The 18,046-nt window shown below is 34.7% G+C and overlaps 1 non-coding gene across 1 annotated transcript; it reads right to left on the reverse strand.

Annotated features, from left to right (window-relative positions):
- Positions 1–5,730: 5,730 nt before the first annotated feature.
- On the reverse strand, positions 5,731–5,837 carry LOC149493751 (small nucleolar RNA R71). The gene has a single exon (XR_016322764.1). It is a non-coding gene; the product is annotated as a small nucleolar RNA R71 (small nucleolar RNA).
- Between the last annotated feature and the right edge of the window lie 12,209 nt (positions 5,838–18,046).

Consider the following 18,046-nt stretch of genomic DNA (forward strand, 5'->3'; position numbering starts at 1 on the left):
CCTGCGTGACCCAGCTATTCACATGCCCAGGATACTTGTATATTTAATGTGATATTTTGGATGAATAATCAATAAAACTAAGAATTTCAATAAGTCCCGAATAGTTCCGTCACGCAGCTGGGAGTTCCGTCACGCGACTGTTCTTCGTAGAACAGCTGCGTGGCGCAACTGTACCTATTTCCAGTAATATGAATAAGGGGAGCTGCGTCACGCGACTGTTCCTTATGGAACACCTGCGTGACGCAACTGTCCTAAGATTTCAGTATATTTTCCCTTGTTTCACCTTAGTTTCATATTATTAAATAAGACTTTAATCTCAACCCAGAAAATGATCAAACATGGGCAAATTAAGATTTAATCAAATCAAATCGACTAATTATTTATGATTATGAGGTTTTAGGATTTATTTCTCTTTGTTTATTATTTATCATATTATCAAATTCGGTTTGTGGCCCGCCTTTAACCATAAGGCAAGAGCGGGTCTTTTATTTTATTGTAATATGTGTTATGGATGGATGGTGAATGATATGCTTTATTTGTGATGAATGCAATGGATGAAATTAATTGGGACGGTTAATTAATTTTCCACATAGGAACTCGGTTCGATTTATTCGGGTTGGGTTTAAATAATTGGCTTTTTCTAAAATAAAATCAAATTAGAAATCGTAGGTTAAAAGAGGCCGGTTTTTTTCGGGCGTCGGCTTCCAACGGGTCGGCGTACCTAATTCCCTTACCTAGAATCGTACTTGGTACGCCTGACCAGTTTTTTTCAAATAAAAGGCCTTGAATAAAATGGGTTAAAATGGAGTCACTTTTACAAAATAAAAATCAAAACGGTCCCATTACCGAAATAATGGGTGGCGACTAAAAACGATTTATAAGACCGATTTATCGGCATCGCATATCAAAAAAGGTTTTATCACCCTTTTTTAATAAAGTATTTAAGTACACAAAATAAAATCCGATTTTCTCTGGGGGGAAAACAGGGTGCTACCCAGAAACTGACAAGTTCTAGACATACTCTTTCTATCTACTCTGCTTCTTGCAAAATCAGAATCACTATACCCAACAAGATCAAATGTGTCATCTTTAAAATACCACAGACCCAAATTAGAAGTTCCAGAAAGATATCTCAAAATTTTTTTTATAGTAATTAAATGAGATTCTTTGGGACATGATTGAAATTTAGCACACAAACAAAACACTAAATTGAATATCAGATCTGCTTGCAGTTAGATATAGTAAAGAACTAATCATACTTCTAAACATCTTAATATCCATATCCTTTCCACTTTCATCTTTTTCTAATTTTGATGATGGGCTCATTGGTGTGCTACATACCTGAGCATTCTCCATTTGAACCTTTTTAACAGTATCGAGTATACTTGCCTTGGTTTATGAAGATTCCATTGTCACATCATTTGATTTGAAGATCAAGGAAGAAGTTTAATTCTCCCATCATACTCATTTCAAATTCACCCTGCATAATCTTAGAAAATTCCTTACGAAGAAGGTCGTTAGTTGAACCAAAGATTATGTCATCCGCATAGATTTGTACAATTAGAATATCAAGTGCTTTGTTTTTAATAAATAGTGTAGTATCCACATTTTCTCTAGAAAAACCATTTTGTATTAGAAACTTACATAATCTTTCATAGCTCTAGGAGCTTGTTTTAAACCATAAAGAGCTTTAGTAAGTTTATAAACATGGTTTGATTTTTCATATACTTCAAAACTCGGTGGTTGTTCTACATACACTTCTTCTTTTAGAAAACCATTTAGAAAAACACTCTTTACATCCATTTGATATAACATGAAGTTTTTAAAGCATGTAAATGCATAAAGCATTCTAATAGCTTTAAGTCTAGCAACCGAAGCAAATGTCTCATCAAAATTGATGCCCTCTTCATGGTTGTAAATTTGAGCTACTAATCTAGCTTTGTTTCTCACACCATTACCTTGTTCATCCAGCTTATTTCTAAACACCCATTTTGTTCCAATAACTGAATGATTTTTAGGTCTAGAAATAAGTTTCCAAACTTGGTTTATCTCAAACTAATTAAGTTCTTCTTGCATAGAAAAAATCTAACTTTCATCATTTTGAGCATCTTCTATATTTTTAGGTTCTATTTGAGAAATGAAAGCAACATTACCAAAATATCTTCTAAGTTGAGCTCTAGTCATCAGCTTTCTGAAGGTTTGTTAATGATGTCCTCTTGAGGATGATAATTATGGAATCGCCACTTTTTTGGTAATTCAGAATCTCCATTTTCTGGTTCTGGCATTTGACTTTCAGTGATATTCTAATCTTCATATTCATCTTCTGGTTTAGCCTGATTATCATCATTCTGCTCCTATTCTGGCTGTTCTAGTTGTTTTGACTGTTTGTTTTGCTTTTCTTGGTAAAAGTCTACAACTCATCATTTTCTAAATTTCTAGACATAGAATCAAATTCATAAAAAACAACATGGATAGATTTTTCTACAACTAAAGTTTTTTTATTGAACACCCTATATGCTTTGCTATTACTAGAATATCCTAGAAAAAATTTCTTCATAATATTTAGCATCAAATTTAGAAAGGTGATTTTTCTTGTTATCTAGAATAAAATATTTACACCCAAAAATGTGAAAGTAGCTAAACTTGGCTTTCTACTTTTGTATAACTCATATGGAATCTTTTTAAGTTTAGATCTTATCAAAGCTCCGTTTAGCATGGTTCTGGCCATTTTTTGAAGTTTTCTATTCTTGTGCTCTACTACTCTATTTTGCTGGGGTGTTCTAGGTGCTGAGAAGCTATGGAAGATTCTTGATTTGTTATAGCAAGCATCAAATTTTTTATTTTCAAATTCTCTTCTATGGTCACTTCTAATTCCAGTGATGTTGTATCCTTTCTCATTTTGTATTCTCTTGCAAAGATGAACAAACAAATTATATGACTCATCCTTATTTGTAAGCAAGAGTTTCCTGGTGAATCTAGAGTAATCGTCAACAATGACAAATGCATATACTTTTCCTCTAAGACTAAAAGGAGTGACAGTCCAAACAAATCAAGATGGAGCAATTATAAAGGTCTAGAAGTAGAAATCATACCCTTAGATTTGAAAGAAGTTCTGGTTTATTTGCCCAATTGACAAGCATCATAGATTTGATCTTTTTCAAATTTTAACTTTGGCAAACCACGAACTAAATCTTTCTTTGACAGTTTACAAATAAGGTACATACTTGCATATCCTACTCTTCTATGCCATAACAGCTAGAATTATCAACAGAAACTAAGCATATATCTAGGTTATGCATATCAGCAAGATTGATAGTGTTAATTTTTATAGTGTTTTTATTGTAATTTTCACTAAGATTTCTAGTATTTTTTATTTATCTAAATGAGTTTTTATGTAATATTGTTATGTTTTTATTTAAAAGCTTCCTTGAAACACAACTCACTTGATTTGGAGGAAAATTGTAGGATTTTGCAAGAAAAGAACAAAAATAAGGCAAAATATATTTAGCACGCTCCAGCTTGTGCTAATCAGCACGACCGTGCCAAATGCAAGGCAAAACAAGCAAAGATCCAGAGGCACGCACGCCCCAGCCCATGTTGAGCTGCACGCCCGTGCCACAACTACCATAGACTTCCAGAGAGGTGCACGCCCCAGGCCGTGCCAAGGCGCACGCCCGTGCTACACATGTTCCAGACTTCCAGAGGAGGGCACGCCCCTGACCGTGCCAGTGAGCATGCCCGTGCTTTGGAACCTCCCCAAACCGTGTTGAACAACACGGCCCGTGCTGAGAACCCCGGACTTCTAGAGCCTGGCACGCCGCAGACCGTGCTAGGCAGCGCACCCGTGCCAATGAAGAAATCCTAAATTTGAGTCAAAAGTTGCCAACTAATTCCTACCATTTTCACAGGATACTTTGGATACTCTCTTCACATGCTAGTCAAACTTCAACCATATGCACTTGGAAAGCCATAATTGAGAGTAATTTATGGCTTGATTTAGAACTTTTCCACCTCACAAAGTTGGACTTTACTCATTAAAGCATGTGGATTGTTCCCCCAAGAAGTCTATATAAAGAGGGGAAGAAGCCATTCCAAAGGCATCCCACACATTACACTACACTCCATTCTACATCTATTCTTCTCTCATTTCATAGCTTTGTATATAGTTTATTTTAGAAGTTAAGTATTCAAGAGTTGTGCAAAGTTTCAAGGAAGCCATTCAAGCAATTATCACTAGTTCTTATTTCTAAACTCTTAATCTTGTTTATTTCTTTCATTATCCTTATTGATTATGGAATATTTATCAAGTATTATTGGGTTTTACTTAAGTACTATGTGTAACTAAATTCTAATACTAGGGGTTTGATGTAGCTTAATCTCTTTTCCAATTTATGCAATTAGATTTATTTTTCCTTATTCAAATTATGATTTATTAATGAACTTAATGCTTCTAGGCAGAAATTTCCCCTAGATTAATTTATTTCAATTATCACTATCGGAAGAAGCATCTTTGATAAGAAAAGGTTAATAAAATACATGAGAATAATAACTTGATGCGAAAGTTATATGGTTTGACTCATGGGGGGGTTTTTATGATTTATCAACCTTAAATTGTAAATTCATAAAAAACTACATAACTTAATGATTTAATTCATATTTAATTGCGCTATTGGACAATAGGTAATTAAATGGAATTAAAATAGCTAGCAATACATCGGAAGAGCTTGTTAGTAAATTCAGAGTTGTTTCCCCTACATGAGTAATTAAATTGATCAATGAACTAATGAAATAAATTGGATAGAATTAAGTGAAATCAAAACCCCTAGTAGTTTTAAATCCTTGATTTCTTTAATCAATAATTGCTTGCTTAACTTCTTATTTTTACTTGTTGAATTTAATTTCTATAAACAATTTCCTCATTTATCGTCTAAATAATAATGAGATAACATAATTTTGGTACTTGGATTACAATCCTTGTGGGAATGATATCTTACTCATCATATATTACTTGTAGCGATTCGTACACTTGCGAATTAAGCTGTCAAGTTTTTGGCGCCGTTGCCGAGGATTGGCAAAACCAATATCAATACGAATTATCTTGTTATTAATTTAGACATTTATTTATTCATTTGTTTTTATTCATTTGATTTTTCTGTAGAATATCTTAGGTTTTATGCAAAGAAGATCTAGAAGAACAGAACCTCTGATCTTTGATCCAGAAATTGAGAAAACCTGCAGAAGAAACAATGCAGCAAGGAGAGCACAAGAAAACAGATTCGAACAATAATCAAACATGGACGGCATCAATCCTCAACTTTCGAACATACCTCTTGCTGCAAATCCTCAAATCAGACAACAAAATATCCGTACATTGCGAGATTATACCACACCTTCTCTTAATGGAGCTACCTCTAGTAGTACTAGACCAAGAGTGGAAGCTAATAACTTTGAAATTAAACCAGCAATTATTCAATTGCTTTCCACTTCCATTCAATATGGAGGGCTGCCTAGTGGAGATCCTAACGTTTGCATCACTAATTTCCTGGAAATTTGTGACACTTTTAAACAAAATGGTGTTTCTGAATATGCCATTAGATTAAGACTCTTTTCTTTTACTCTAAGGGACAAAGCACGATCATGGTTACAATCTTATCCTACTGGAAGTTTTACAACTTGGGACGAGTTAGCCAGAAATTTTTGGCTAAATTCTTTCCATCTTCTAAAACAACCAAATTGAGAAATGAGATCACGACTTTCGTTCATCATGATCAAGAAAGCATGTATGAAGCTTGGGAAAGATTTAAAGATTTGTTAAGAAAATGCCCTCACCATAGTTTGCCCAAATGGTTATAAGTCCAAACTTTTTATAATTCATTGTCACCTAATATTAAGATTACACTTGATGCAGCTGTAGGAGGATCTTTTGAAAGAAAAGAGATCGATGAGGCATATGATTTAATAGAAGAAATGGCAAGCAATAGTCATTATCAAAGTAGTTCTGAAAGAAGAAAAACTGCAGGGAGCTATGAAATTGATGCCATCACAGCACTAAATGCAAAGGTAGACAATATGGTAAGAAAGTTAGACTTACTAACCACTAAATCTGTGAACTCTATCATGCAAACTTGTGACAGATGCAACGAACCACATGGAATTAGAGAATGCATGTTAGATTCTGCAAATCCACAAACTTTAGAGCAAGTAAACTATGTGATGAACTAAGGAAGGAGGAATTACCCATACTCGAACCCTTATGACAACAGGTTGAGAAATCATCCAAATCTTTCATATGGTAATTCTAATAACACTTTAAATGCACCACCAGGTTTCTTGCCTCTAGAGAAAAAGTCTCATGACGATCTACTTACTGCCCTTTCAAAATCGCACATGGATTTCATGAATGAAACAAGAGAACACAACAAAATCCAACAAGCTGCGATAAGAAATCTGGAGATCCAAATGGGACAATTTGCAAACATGATGGCAGCTCAACCTCAAGGTACGTTACCTAGTAACACTGAGAAAAATCCTAAAGAACACGTACAAGCCATCACCATGAGGAGTGGCAGAGAGTTGGAGGACAAGCCCAGAAAGGAGAAGGAGAAAGAAGAAGAGAGAAAGGCACCTATCATTGATCTAGTGGAGAAGGAAGAAGTGAAACCCTATGTTCCACCCGTTCCATTTCCGCAAATGTTGAAAAAGACGCAGGATGACCAAAGCTTCATGAAATTTCATGACGTCTTCAAAAAGCTTCAAATAAACATTCCTTTTGTTGAAGCTCTTGCTCAAATGCCCAGCTACGCAAAGTTCTTAAAAGAAATCTTGAGCAAGAAAAGAAAGATTGATGATCAGGGAATGGTAAAACTGACTGAGGAATGCAGTGCAATCATTCAAAATAAATTGCCTCCTAAACTTAAGGATCCAGGGAGTTTTTCTATTCCTTGTAATATTGGCAATTTAAATTTTGAAAAAGCTTTAGCCGATCTAGGAGATAGCATAAACCTAATGTCTTATGAAGTTTTTAAAATGCTAGGTATGGGAGACTCAAGCCAACGAGGATGTCTTTACAATTGGCCGACCGATCAATCAAATACCCCAAGGGAATTGTAGAGGACGTACTTGTCAAGGTTGGAAAATTTATATTTCCTGTTGATTTTGTTATCCTTGACATTGATGAAGGAAGAGAAGGATCATTGATCCTTGGAAGACCTTTTCTTGCAACTGCAAGAGCTCTAATAGATGTACATGATGGGAAACTAACATTGAGAGTAGGTCAAGAAGAAGTTGTTTTTTAGGTGTTAAAATCTTGTAAATTTCATATGGACTACGATGATTGCTTTAGGATAGATATAATTGATAAATGTGTAAAGAACACTTTATATAGCATAGATGATAGTGGTAATAATACAGAAGAAAAAGAAAAAGAAAGTACACAACCAAAACAAGAACTGAAGCAGCTTCCTCCCCATCTGAAGCATGCATTTCTAGGTGAGAATAACTCTTTCCCTGTTATTATTTCCTCTCACCTAACATGTGATCAAGAAGAAAGGTTGTCGCAGGTCTTGCAAAAACATAGAAAGGCTTTAGGATGGACAATTTCTGACTTGCAGGGGATAAGTCCAAGCATATGTATGCACAAAATTCTGATGGAAGATGACTACAAACCTTCTATTGAGCATCAATGAAGATAGAATCCTAACATGAAGGAAGTAATCAAGGCTGAAATCATCAAACTCTTGGACGCCGGAATCATCTATCCAATTTTCGATAGCAGTTGGGTGAGCCCTATCCAAGTAGTTCCAAAGAAGGGAGGTATGACAGTAGTGACTAATGAAAATAATGAATTAATCCCTACAAGAACTGTCACAGGTTGGCGTGTGTGCATTGATTACAGAAAATTGAACAAAGCAACACGTAAAGATCATTTTCCCTTACCATTCATTGATCAAATGCTTGAAAGACTTGCAGGTTATCCATACTATTGTTTTCTAGGTGGATACTCAGGGTATTTTCAGATACCTATTACTCCGGAGGACCAAGAGAAAACCACTTTCACTTGTCCTTACGGTACCTTTGCATATAGGAGAATGCCCTTCGGTTTATGCAATGCTCCTGCAACTTTTCAAAGATGCATGATGTCTATTTTTTCTGACATGGTTGAAAAGTTCATAGAAATTTTTATGGATGATTTTTCTATGTTTAGTCATTCATTTGAATCATGTCTCTATAACCTTTCATTAGTAATGCAAAGGTGTGAAGACACTAACCTTGCTCTGAACTGGGAAAAATGCCATTTCATGGTTAGTGAAGGAATTGTTTTGGGCCACAAAATTTCACAAGAGGGGATTGAAGTGGATAAGGCCAAGGTGGAAGTAATTGAGAAGCTACCTTCTCCAAACTCAGTAAGGGGAGTGAGAAGCTTCCTTGGCCATGCTGGTTTTTATAGGAGATTCATTAAAGATTTCTCCAAAATAACTAAACCTCTTTGTAATTTACTTGTTAAAGATGTTCCTTTTGATTTTAACAAAGAGTGTTTAGCTTCCTTTAACAGATTAAAAAGGGAATTGACATCGGCACCGATCATTTCCACACCAGATTGGAGTCATCCCTTCGAGCTTATGTGCGACGCAAGTGATCATGCAGTAGGAGCTGTTCTGGGACAGAGAAAATGTTGGCTCAAGGGTCAAAATGCTTATCTCAGATTTTGATGATTAATACAAAACAAATAAATTTAAATTATATTATTTGTGCTAATTTTATTTTATGCAGAAATTCTTTGGAAAGAAAGCATACAAGGCAAGTCCTACATTGAAATTGAAGATTTCGAAGATCCTAGTAATCTAGGTATTTAGGAAACTTTGTAGGATAGAGAGAAAGTTTATATATGAGCACAAAAATCTTTTTCTCTCTCAAAAGTATTTTCGGAAATTAGATTTTCACAAAATAAATCCCTTTATTTTATTTTATTTTATTTTCGAAAATATTCCTTTATTTTATTTTCAAAAATATTCCTTTAAATCGAAAAGATTTATTTTCCTAAAACTAAAGAGATTTCTTCTCTAATGTTTTTGGTAATAAAATCATTCACTTGTTCAGAAATATATTTTGAAAGATCTAAAGTACTTAAAATTATTTTCTTACCTAAAAACGAAAAGGAATATCTTTCGGTTTTAGTAAGAACATCTTTTCCGCAAATAATTCTTTCCAAAATAAATGCTGTCGAAAATCTTTTCTAAAGGAAAGTGAAAATCAGGTTTTATTCTCTTACCAAAAAGGGATAAAACAATTTTTGGTAACAAAGATTTTCACATCTTCTAAAATAAGGAAAGAAGATATTCTGATCTCTTTCCAAAAGGTGACAGCTCCTTTGTTTCCTATATAAAGGAACATTCACGCCTTAAACATTTTGGTGAAGTAAGAGTATTTGTTTTAAGAGCACTCTCTCTCATTGAACGAATCTTTTTCTCTCAAAACTTACTCTACCCCCATTTTCTTTTCATCTCTATACTTTAACGTTTTCATATTTAAAGAAGAAAAGAATTTTTACAGTTACTTTTGAAAAACAGTTCTGTGTTCTAATCGATCTTCTAATCTGATAAAACTGTTTTTCCTTTGCTTATATAGGCGTTTCTCTCTGTCTATTTAGAATCTGTATTCTATAGTAGACAGGCTCTTTATTTGTTAAACTTTTGTGTGTAATAGCTCAGGTTAGAAGCTATTGAGATAGAGGTTATCAAGCAACCTTCTCCATGTGTGGGATAGTAATGTCTTGAATTGAGTTTTCTGTACTCTGCCAAAAACAGAAAAGGGTTGAGGTTTACTAGAACCTTTGGAAAATCTAGTGGGACAAAAGGGTAGATCTAGGTTTTGATCTATTTGCCTTGTACTGTTGGTTTGTCTCTTACCCTTGAAAAGAGATAACATAGTTGAGGATCTCAAGATGCGTCTTGAGGAGTGGATGTAGGCGAGTTAGTGCTGAACCACTATAAATCTCTGTGTTGATCTTTTCATTTCTGAAGTTTGCTTGTTACTGTCTTTATTTCACTTCTGTTTAAATTTTTTTTGAAACGCTAATACTGTTAATGATTCAGATGTTCTAAAACGGCAATAAGCTTTATCTTTACTGAACATTAGAACTCTGGTCTTCTAATAAAGTGAATATACAATGTTCTAACTGTTGTTCTTTTCCCAGTATATTTCACTGATTGGGTTTCTAGTTAATGTTCTAAACTTTATGAGGACGTTCTTATCTTGATAGCTCTCCATCATAAAGTTGTTCTGATATTTGATTAAGGCTCTGTGAAGAAGTTCTAAATTCAATAACTGTCCTTCACATAAGCTTTATATGATTGCTCAAACTTTATGAGGAAGTTTCACTTTCTATAACTTTCCTTCATAAAAAAGTTCTGATAGTGTATAAGTCAGTGAGAAGCTGTTCTAATCAATAGCTGCACTTCGCACAGACTTTCTATCTTTTATAATTAGAACATTGTGAGGATATTCTAATCCATATTCTATTCTCACAAAGTCCTATGTGTTTTCCGCTGTGCTTAGAATTCTAATTCTTATTTAGAATTTCTAAAATTTATTTCAATTTTTAGAAAACCCAATTCACCCCCCCTCTTGGGTTGTGCCATATATATTCGGGACCCACAATCTGGTATCAGAGCCTTGGCTCTTGACTTACCGAAGCTTAACCGCTTAAGAGATAAGATCCCATGGCAACCCCACTTCCTCTTTCTTCTTTAGAAGGACAATCTGTTTCTAGACCTCCTTTGTTCAATGGCTCAAATTACTCTTACTAGAAAACTAGAATGGAGAATTTCATGAAGTCAGTTGATATAAACTGCTGGAGAAATGTTATCACTGGTCCTCGTATTCCCATGAAAACTATAGGAGATGAGTTAGTTAGAAAATCAGAAGAAGAATATACCGATGCTGATTGGAATGATATTGCTGTAAATGCAAAAGCCATTAATATTCTTCATCGTGCTTTAGATGCAACTGAATACAACAAAGTGTCTGGATGTAAATCTGCAACAGAGGTATGGCAAAAACTTAAAGTCACTTATGAGGGTACAGATAGAGTAAAAGAATCCAGAATAAACATCCTTTGGAGAGAATATGAAATGTTTAGTATGAAAGAAGGGGAAACTATTGCAGAATTAAGTTCTAGATTTACAAATATAGTTAATCCTTTGAGAACTCTCGGAAAGGAAATTTTAGAAGATGAGCTTGTTAAGAAAATCCTTAGAATTCTACCTAGAAAATGGGATTCTATAGGAACTGTCATGAATTACAAAGAGACTCCTGTCACTTATGATTATCTTATAGGAGCTCTAGTTTCGGAAGAAATGAAATCTTCGTTAACAACAGAAGATAAGAAAAAGAAAGGACTGGCTTTGAGGGTAGATTCTAGTGAAGAAAGTTCTTCTGATCTTGACAGTGATGATTTAGCACTTGTTGCTAGAAGATTTAAAAAGTTCTATAGAAAGGGTGGAAGGCCACAGAAAAAGTTCAACAAGAAGAACGTTCCATCCAAAAACAGTAACTTGCCTAAGAAAGAACCTTCTGAAGTGGTTTGTTATGAATGCAACAAACCTGGACATATCAAGCCTAATTGTCCTAAATTGAAAAAGAAGTCAACGAAAGAGAAGCTGAAGTAGGCTTTCGTAGCTGCTTGGAGTGATTCAGATGATTCTAATCCTGAAAGCCATGATGACCAAGAAGAAATTGCCAATATCTGTTTAATGGCTACTATTGATTCTGACTCCAAAGAAATCAGCACTTTGACTTCAACACAGAAAGCTGGAATCAACGAAACAAATGCAACTATCCATGAGAATGATGAAAGCACTGTAAGTATTTCTGAACCCGAATCAGAAAGTGATCTTCTAAATACTTACAATAATCTTTGCAATGAGTTTGAAAAACTTGTTAGAAAGCATAAAGTTCTAAAGAAAGATTTCAGAAAATTAAAATCTGAAAGTAATCATTTAAAAGATGCTTTTTATCAAGAAGTTACATGCAAAGACCTTATTATTGAAATCAAAGATCTTAAAAGTTGCAATAATCAATTTTCTGAAAATCTAACACGTCTTGAAGAAAAATGTAAAAATCTGAATTCTGAAAATGAATCTTTGAAAACTGAGATTAGAATTCTAAAGTCAATTTCAGAATCTTTTTCTAAAGAGAAAACAAGTTCTAATAGCATTTCTAAACTGAATCGTGTTTCTAATCAGAAAAATGCTGTTTCTAATGTTGTGACTTTAGAACATCAAAGTTCCAACAAAAAGAAAAATCATAGTGCACCTGTTACTACTAATCCTTCAGGACCCAATATGAGTTGGGTACCTAAATCTGCTTGATCTTTTCAGGTGTGCCTAAGGAGCGAGCTGAAAACAGAGATGTGGTACATGGACAGCGCTTGCTCTAGGCATATGACTGGTGACAAAAAGAAGTTCACCAGATTAGAAAAGAAAAAGGGAGGTACGGTAAGCTTTGGAGACAAAGCAAAAGGTAAAATCGTTGGTATTGGTGTGGTAGGTTCTAATCCTTCAATAGAAGATGTATGCTTAGTAGAAGGATTACATTATAACTTGTTAAGTGTAAGTCAGATTTGTGATAAAAATAGAAGAGTGATCTTTGAACCTTCTCATTGTGAAGTTCAGAACATGCAAGATAACAAAACCTTATTCATTGGAAAAAGGTTTGGAAATATATACCTAGTAGATCTCTCTGATATGCATAACCAGGATATGTGTTTAGTTTCTATTGATAATTCTAGTTGGTTATGGCATAGAAGACTTGGACATGCAAGCATGTTCCTTATTTCTAAATTATCTAAGAAAGACTTAGTTCGTGGTTTGCCAAAGTTGAAATTTGAAAAAGATCACATTTGTGATGCTTGTCAAATGGGCAAACAAACCAGAACATCTTTCAAATCTAAGGACATGGTTTCTACTTCTAGACCTTTAGAATTGCTGCACCTTGATTTATTTGGTCCAATTACTCCTTCTAGTCTTGGAGGAAAATTCTATGCTTTTGTTATTGTAGATGATTACTCAAGATTCACCTGGACACTCTTCCTTAGAAATAAGGATGAGTCATATGACATGTTTGTTCATTTGTGCAAGAGAATACAGAATGAGAAAGGCTACAACATCACAGCAATTAGAAGTGATCATGGAGGAGAATTTGAAAATCAGAAATTCGATGCTTTTTGCAATGAAACAGGAATCTTCCATAACTTCTCAGCACCTAGAACACCTCAACAAAATGGAGTGGTGGAACGCAAGAATAGAACACTTCAAGAAATGGCTAGAACCATGCTAAGTGATTCTAATTTACCAAAGTATTTCTGGGCAGAAGCAGTTAACACTGCTTGTTATATTCTAAACAGGGCTTTAGTAAGATCTAAACTTAAAAAGACTCCATATGAGCTATACAAAGGTAGAAAACCAAATATTGGTTATTTTCATATCTTTGGGTGCAAATGCTTTATTCTAGGTAACAAGAAAAATCATCTTGCTAAATTTGATGCAAAATCTTATGAAGGGATTTTTCTGGGATATTCTAATAATAGTAAAGCATATAGAGTATTTAATAAAAAGACTCTAGTTGTAGAAGAATCTATTCATGTTGTGTTTGATGAAACTGACTCTACTTCTAGAACATTAGAAAATGATGATGCTGTAGATTCTAATCCTGAGAAGCAGAATGAGCAACCAGAACAACTAGAACAGTCAGAAAGCAATCAGAACATCAATAGTCAGGCTGAACCGGAATTAGAACATGAAGATCAGAACATAGTTGAAAGTCAAATGCCAGAAACAGAAAATGAAGAGTCTCAATTACCAAAAGAATGGCGATTTCATAAGTATCATCCCCAAGAAGATATTATGGACAATCCCTCAGAAAGGATGATGACTAGAGCTCAACTTAGAAGATATTTTGGTAATGTTGCTTTCGTTTCTCAATTAGAACCTAAAAATTTAGAAGATGCTCAAAATGATGAAAGTTGGATTCTTGCTATGCAAGAAGAACTAAATCAATTTGAGATAAACCAAGTTTGGAAACTTGTTTCTAGACCGAAAAACCATTCTGTTATTGGAACAAAATGGGTGTTTAGAAATAAGCTTGATGAACATGGTAATGTTGTAAGAAATAAGGCAAGATTAGTGGCTCAAGGGTACAACCAAGAAGAAGGCATCGATTTTGATGAGACCTTTGCCCCAGTTGCTAGACTTGAGGCCATTAGAATGCTTTGTGCATTTGCATGCTTTAAAAACTTCATGTTGTATCAAATGGATGTGAAAAGTGCTTTTCTAAACGGTTTTCTAAATGAAGAAGTGTATGTAGAACAACCTCCTGGCTTTGAAATTTTTGATAAACCTAATCATGTTTACAAACTTACTAAAGCTCTTTATGGTTTAAAGCAAGCTCCTAGAGCTTGGTATGAAAGATTGAGTAAGTTTCTATTAGAAAATGGTTTTTCAAGAGGAAAGGTTGATACAACACTATTTATTAAAAATAAAGCACATGATATTCTAGTTGTACAAATCTATGTTGATGACATAATCTTTGGTTCTACTAACGACCTTCTTTGTAAGGAATTTTCTAAGATTATGCAGGGTGAGTTCGAAATGAGTATGATGGGAGAATTAAATTTCTTCCTAGGGCTTCAAATCAAACAATGTGAGAATGGAATTTTCATTAATCAAGCAAAATATACTAGAGAGTTGTTGAAACGATTCAAAATGGAAAATGCCAAGGTATGTGGTACACCAATGAGTCCATCGTCAAAATTAGAAAAAGATGAAAAAGGCAAGGACGTGGATATCAAGCTGTTTAGAAGTATGATTGGTTCTTTGCTATATCTAATGGCAAGCAGACCAGACATACACTTCAGTGTTTGTCTATGTGCTAGATTTCAATCGTGTCCCAAAGAATCTCATTTAATTGCTGTAAAAAGAATACTAAGATATCTTTGTGGAACTTCTAATCTGGGTCTGTGTTATTCTAAAGATGATACATTTGATCTTGTTGGGTATAGTGATTCTGATTTTGCAGGAAGCAGAATAGATAGAAAAAGCATGTCTGGGACTTGTCAATTTCTGGGTAACGCCCTTGTATCATGGTTTAGCAAGAAACAGACATCGGTTGCTCTTTCTACTGCAAAAGCAGAATATGTTGCTGCTGGAAGTTGTGTTGCACAAGTTCTATGGATCAAACAACAGTTGGCAGACTATGGACTAAAATTAGAAACAGTGCCTATCAAATGTGACAACATGAGCGCCATCAATTTATCCAAAAATCCAGTTCAGCATTCTAGAACCAAGCATATAGAACTCAGACATCACTTCATACGAGATCATGTACAAAAAGGTGATATTGTGATTGAGTTCATTCCCACTGAAAAGCAATTGGCAGATATTTTTACAAAACCTTTGAATGAAAGTCAGTTCTGCACAATTAGAAGAGAACTTGGTATGTTAGTTCTAAACTCATAACTTTAGAACTCTGTAAGTATGTTCTAAACTGCTTTCTAATTTCGAGAATAGAAGATTTGCTTTGTTCTAACTTTTATTCTGTGTGAAAACTGATTTTTGTCTAAAAACGCACGTTTTCTTTTATGACTTTCTAAAAGTCATTATCAAAATCTTGCTTTAGACTAAAACAGTTATTTTATTGTGTTTGTCTTTATTGAATTTTTTCGTGTCTTTAGTGCTTTGGCGGTTTCAGGGTTTTTTTTTCTTTTAATTTTCTTTTTTGTTTTGTTTTACTTCCTTTATTTATTTTATTTCTTTTGTCTTATTTGTTGCTTTGAATTCCATTTAAAAACTATTCTTTATTTCTTTCTTCCGCCACTTAAGCTTCTCTATTTTGTGTTAACTGCTTAACGTACTCTTCATCTTCTCTTTGCAAAACTGAAACCCTAAGTTGCTTTTGAGTTTCGAAAACCACAACAATGGCCGAATCCAGTTCAAACTCCTCTTCAGACTCTCTCACCGAGCAAGAGCTTCAACTTCTGAAGAAGCTCTCAAAGAAATACGAACAGAAGGAGTCGAAGGAGAGAAAGGCTGAAGAGAAAACCAAGAAAAGAAAAGTCGAAACAAGTACTTCACAGAAACAGGGGGCGGAAATTCTTAACAAAGGTAAGTCGGTTCTCTCAACTTACCCTCTTATGCGCTCCTATGTGATTGATTGGAAATTTTTTGGTGGTAATGAGTTTAACTTCAAGGAACTCTTTGAGTTCCAAGGTTGGATGAAGTTTCTGTCTTTAAATGTGCTATGTTATGAGAACCTAGTTAAGGAGTTTTATGGCTCGTTGAAAGTCTGCGGGACAGAGGAGATCTCTGTGAAACTTCGGGGTGAAACCAGGGTAATTTCGTATGATGATTTTGGGAGAATTTTTAATATACCTAATGCTGGGTCCAGAGTGACCAAAATCAAAGATGTATCTAGGGTTAGTGATTACAAGAAGGAAGACTTTGTGAAAAAGATAATGAAAAAGGTGTCTGCAGACAAACAAGGTTCAATAGAATGCTCCAACTTGACAGAAAGCATGAAATGGTTGTACAAGATCATTGTACATTATATCTATCCTAAGAGCGCTTCACTGACGTATGTGAATCAAGTGGAACTATGCATTATGTGGCACATAGTTGAGAAGAAACCTCTCAATCTATGTCACATTGTGTCTGACAAATTGCAGAACAACCCCAAAAAGCTACCCTATGGTATGATTCTCACGCCTGTGTTTGAGGTTCTGAATGTTGATCTAGATAAGCATGTTGGTCAGTTTGTTTCCAAGTTGGATAGCGGATCCTTGAAAATGAAGGATGAGGAAGCAGGTGAAGAAAAAGAGAAAGAAGAGAAGACAGATGAAGGAAAAGAAAAGGAGGAAGAGAAGGAAGTGAAAAAGAAGGAAGAAAAGAAAGTAAAAAGGGAAACTGGAAAATCAAAAGAAAAAGTAATGAAGGAAAAAGAGAGTAAAGAAGAAGTTGAGAAGAAAAGAAAAGAAAAGGGGAAAGGAAAGTTAGATGAAATAGAGGAAGAAAAGAAAGTGAAAGAAGAGGGAAAGAAGACTGAAGAGAAGACTGAAGAAAAGACAGAAGAAGAAGAAACACAAGAAGAAGAAGAAGAAACTGGAAAGGAAAATGCCACAGATAAAGAAAAATTAAAAGAAGAAGAAGCAGAAAAAGAGAAAGAACATGAAGAACAGGAAAAAGGGAAGGAAGCTGAGGAAGACAGCGATGCTGAAACAGAGAAAATAGAAATCAGTGATGAGGAAAAGTCTACTGAGAATAAGACAGAGCAAGAGTCTGAGTTACTATCAGCCCAAAGAAGTAGGGAAGCTATGCTAATAAGATTAGAAAGAGAGCTAACAGAAGAACATAACAGGGAACTTGATGAGGCGATTCAACAGTGCAAGACTGTGATTGAACAGAACTAGTCTCTCATCAAGGCTCTGGAAAGGATGAAAGATGTAAATGCAAGGAAGCTAGCTACTCTAAAAGTGAAAGGAACACCCTACGTTCCCTCCTCAGAGAAGCCAAAGAATGTGAAGCATACTGCTGGCAAGCACAGAACACATGGAAGAAAGCCTCCACTACATCCATCTTCTAAAAAGACAGAAAGCTCTTCTGAAACTGCTCCAGCTCAGCCCTTAAGGAGTTCTAAAAGACTTAGAACTGGTTTTAAGCCTCTTTGATCTATTTCTTATATGTCTTGAACATTTTTTTTTGCTTTATCTTCGTAGGATTATAATCTGTGGAACTATTTTTTTTGTGACTATGTCTAACCCTTTTTATATGATGACAAAAAGGGGGAGAACAGGCAGTTTGTTTGATGGTACTTGGTGACAGTGACAGATATTTTGATGGTACTTGGCAACCACAAGGACTTATATTTTAGTGGTTATCTGTGTGTTTATTGTTTTCTAATATGGTCTATCTTTTGGTGAGTTATATTTTCTAAAGCTGTGAGATTTTAGAACTAAGATTCTTATTCTAACGACTGTTTTGCAGGTTGGGCATAAGAT

Source organism: Jatropha curcas, chromosome 9 (genome assembly GCF_041381405.1).
Source record: "Jatropha curcas cultivar XTBG-Jc1 chromosome 9, XTBG_Jcur_1.0, whole genome shotgun sequence".
In the NCBI taxonomy this organism is placed as follows: Eukaryota; Viridiplantae; Streptophyta; class Magnoliopsida; order Malpighiales; family Euphorbiaceae; genus Jatropha; species Jatropha curcas.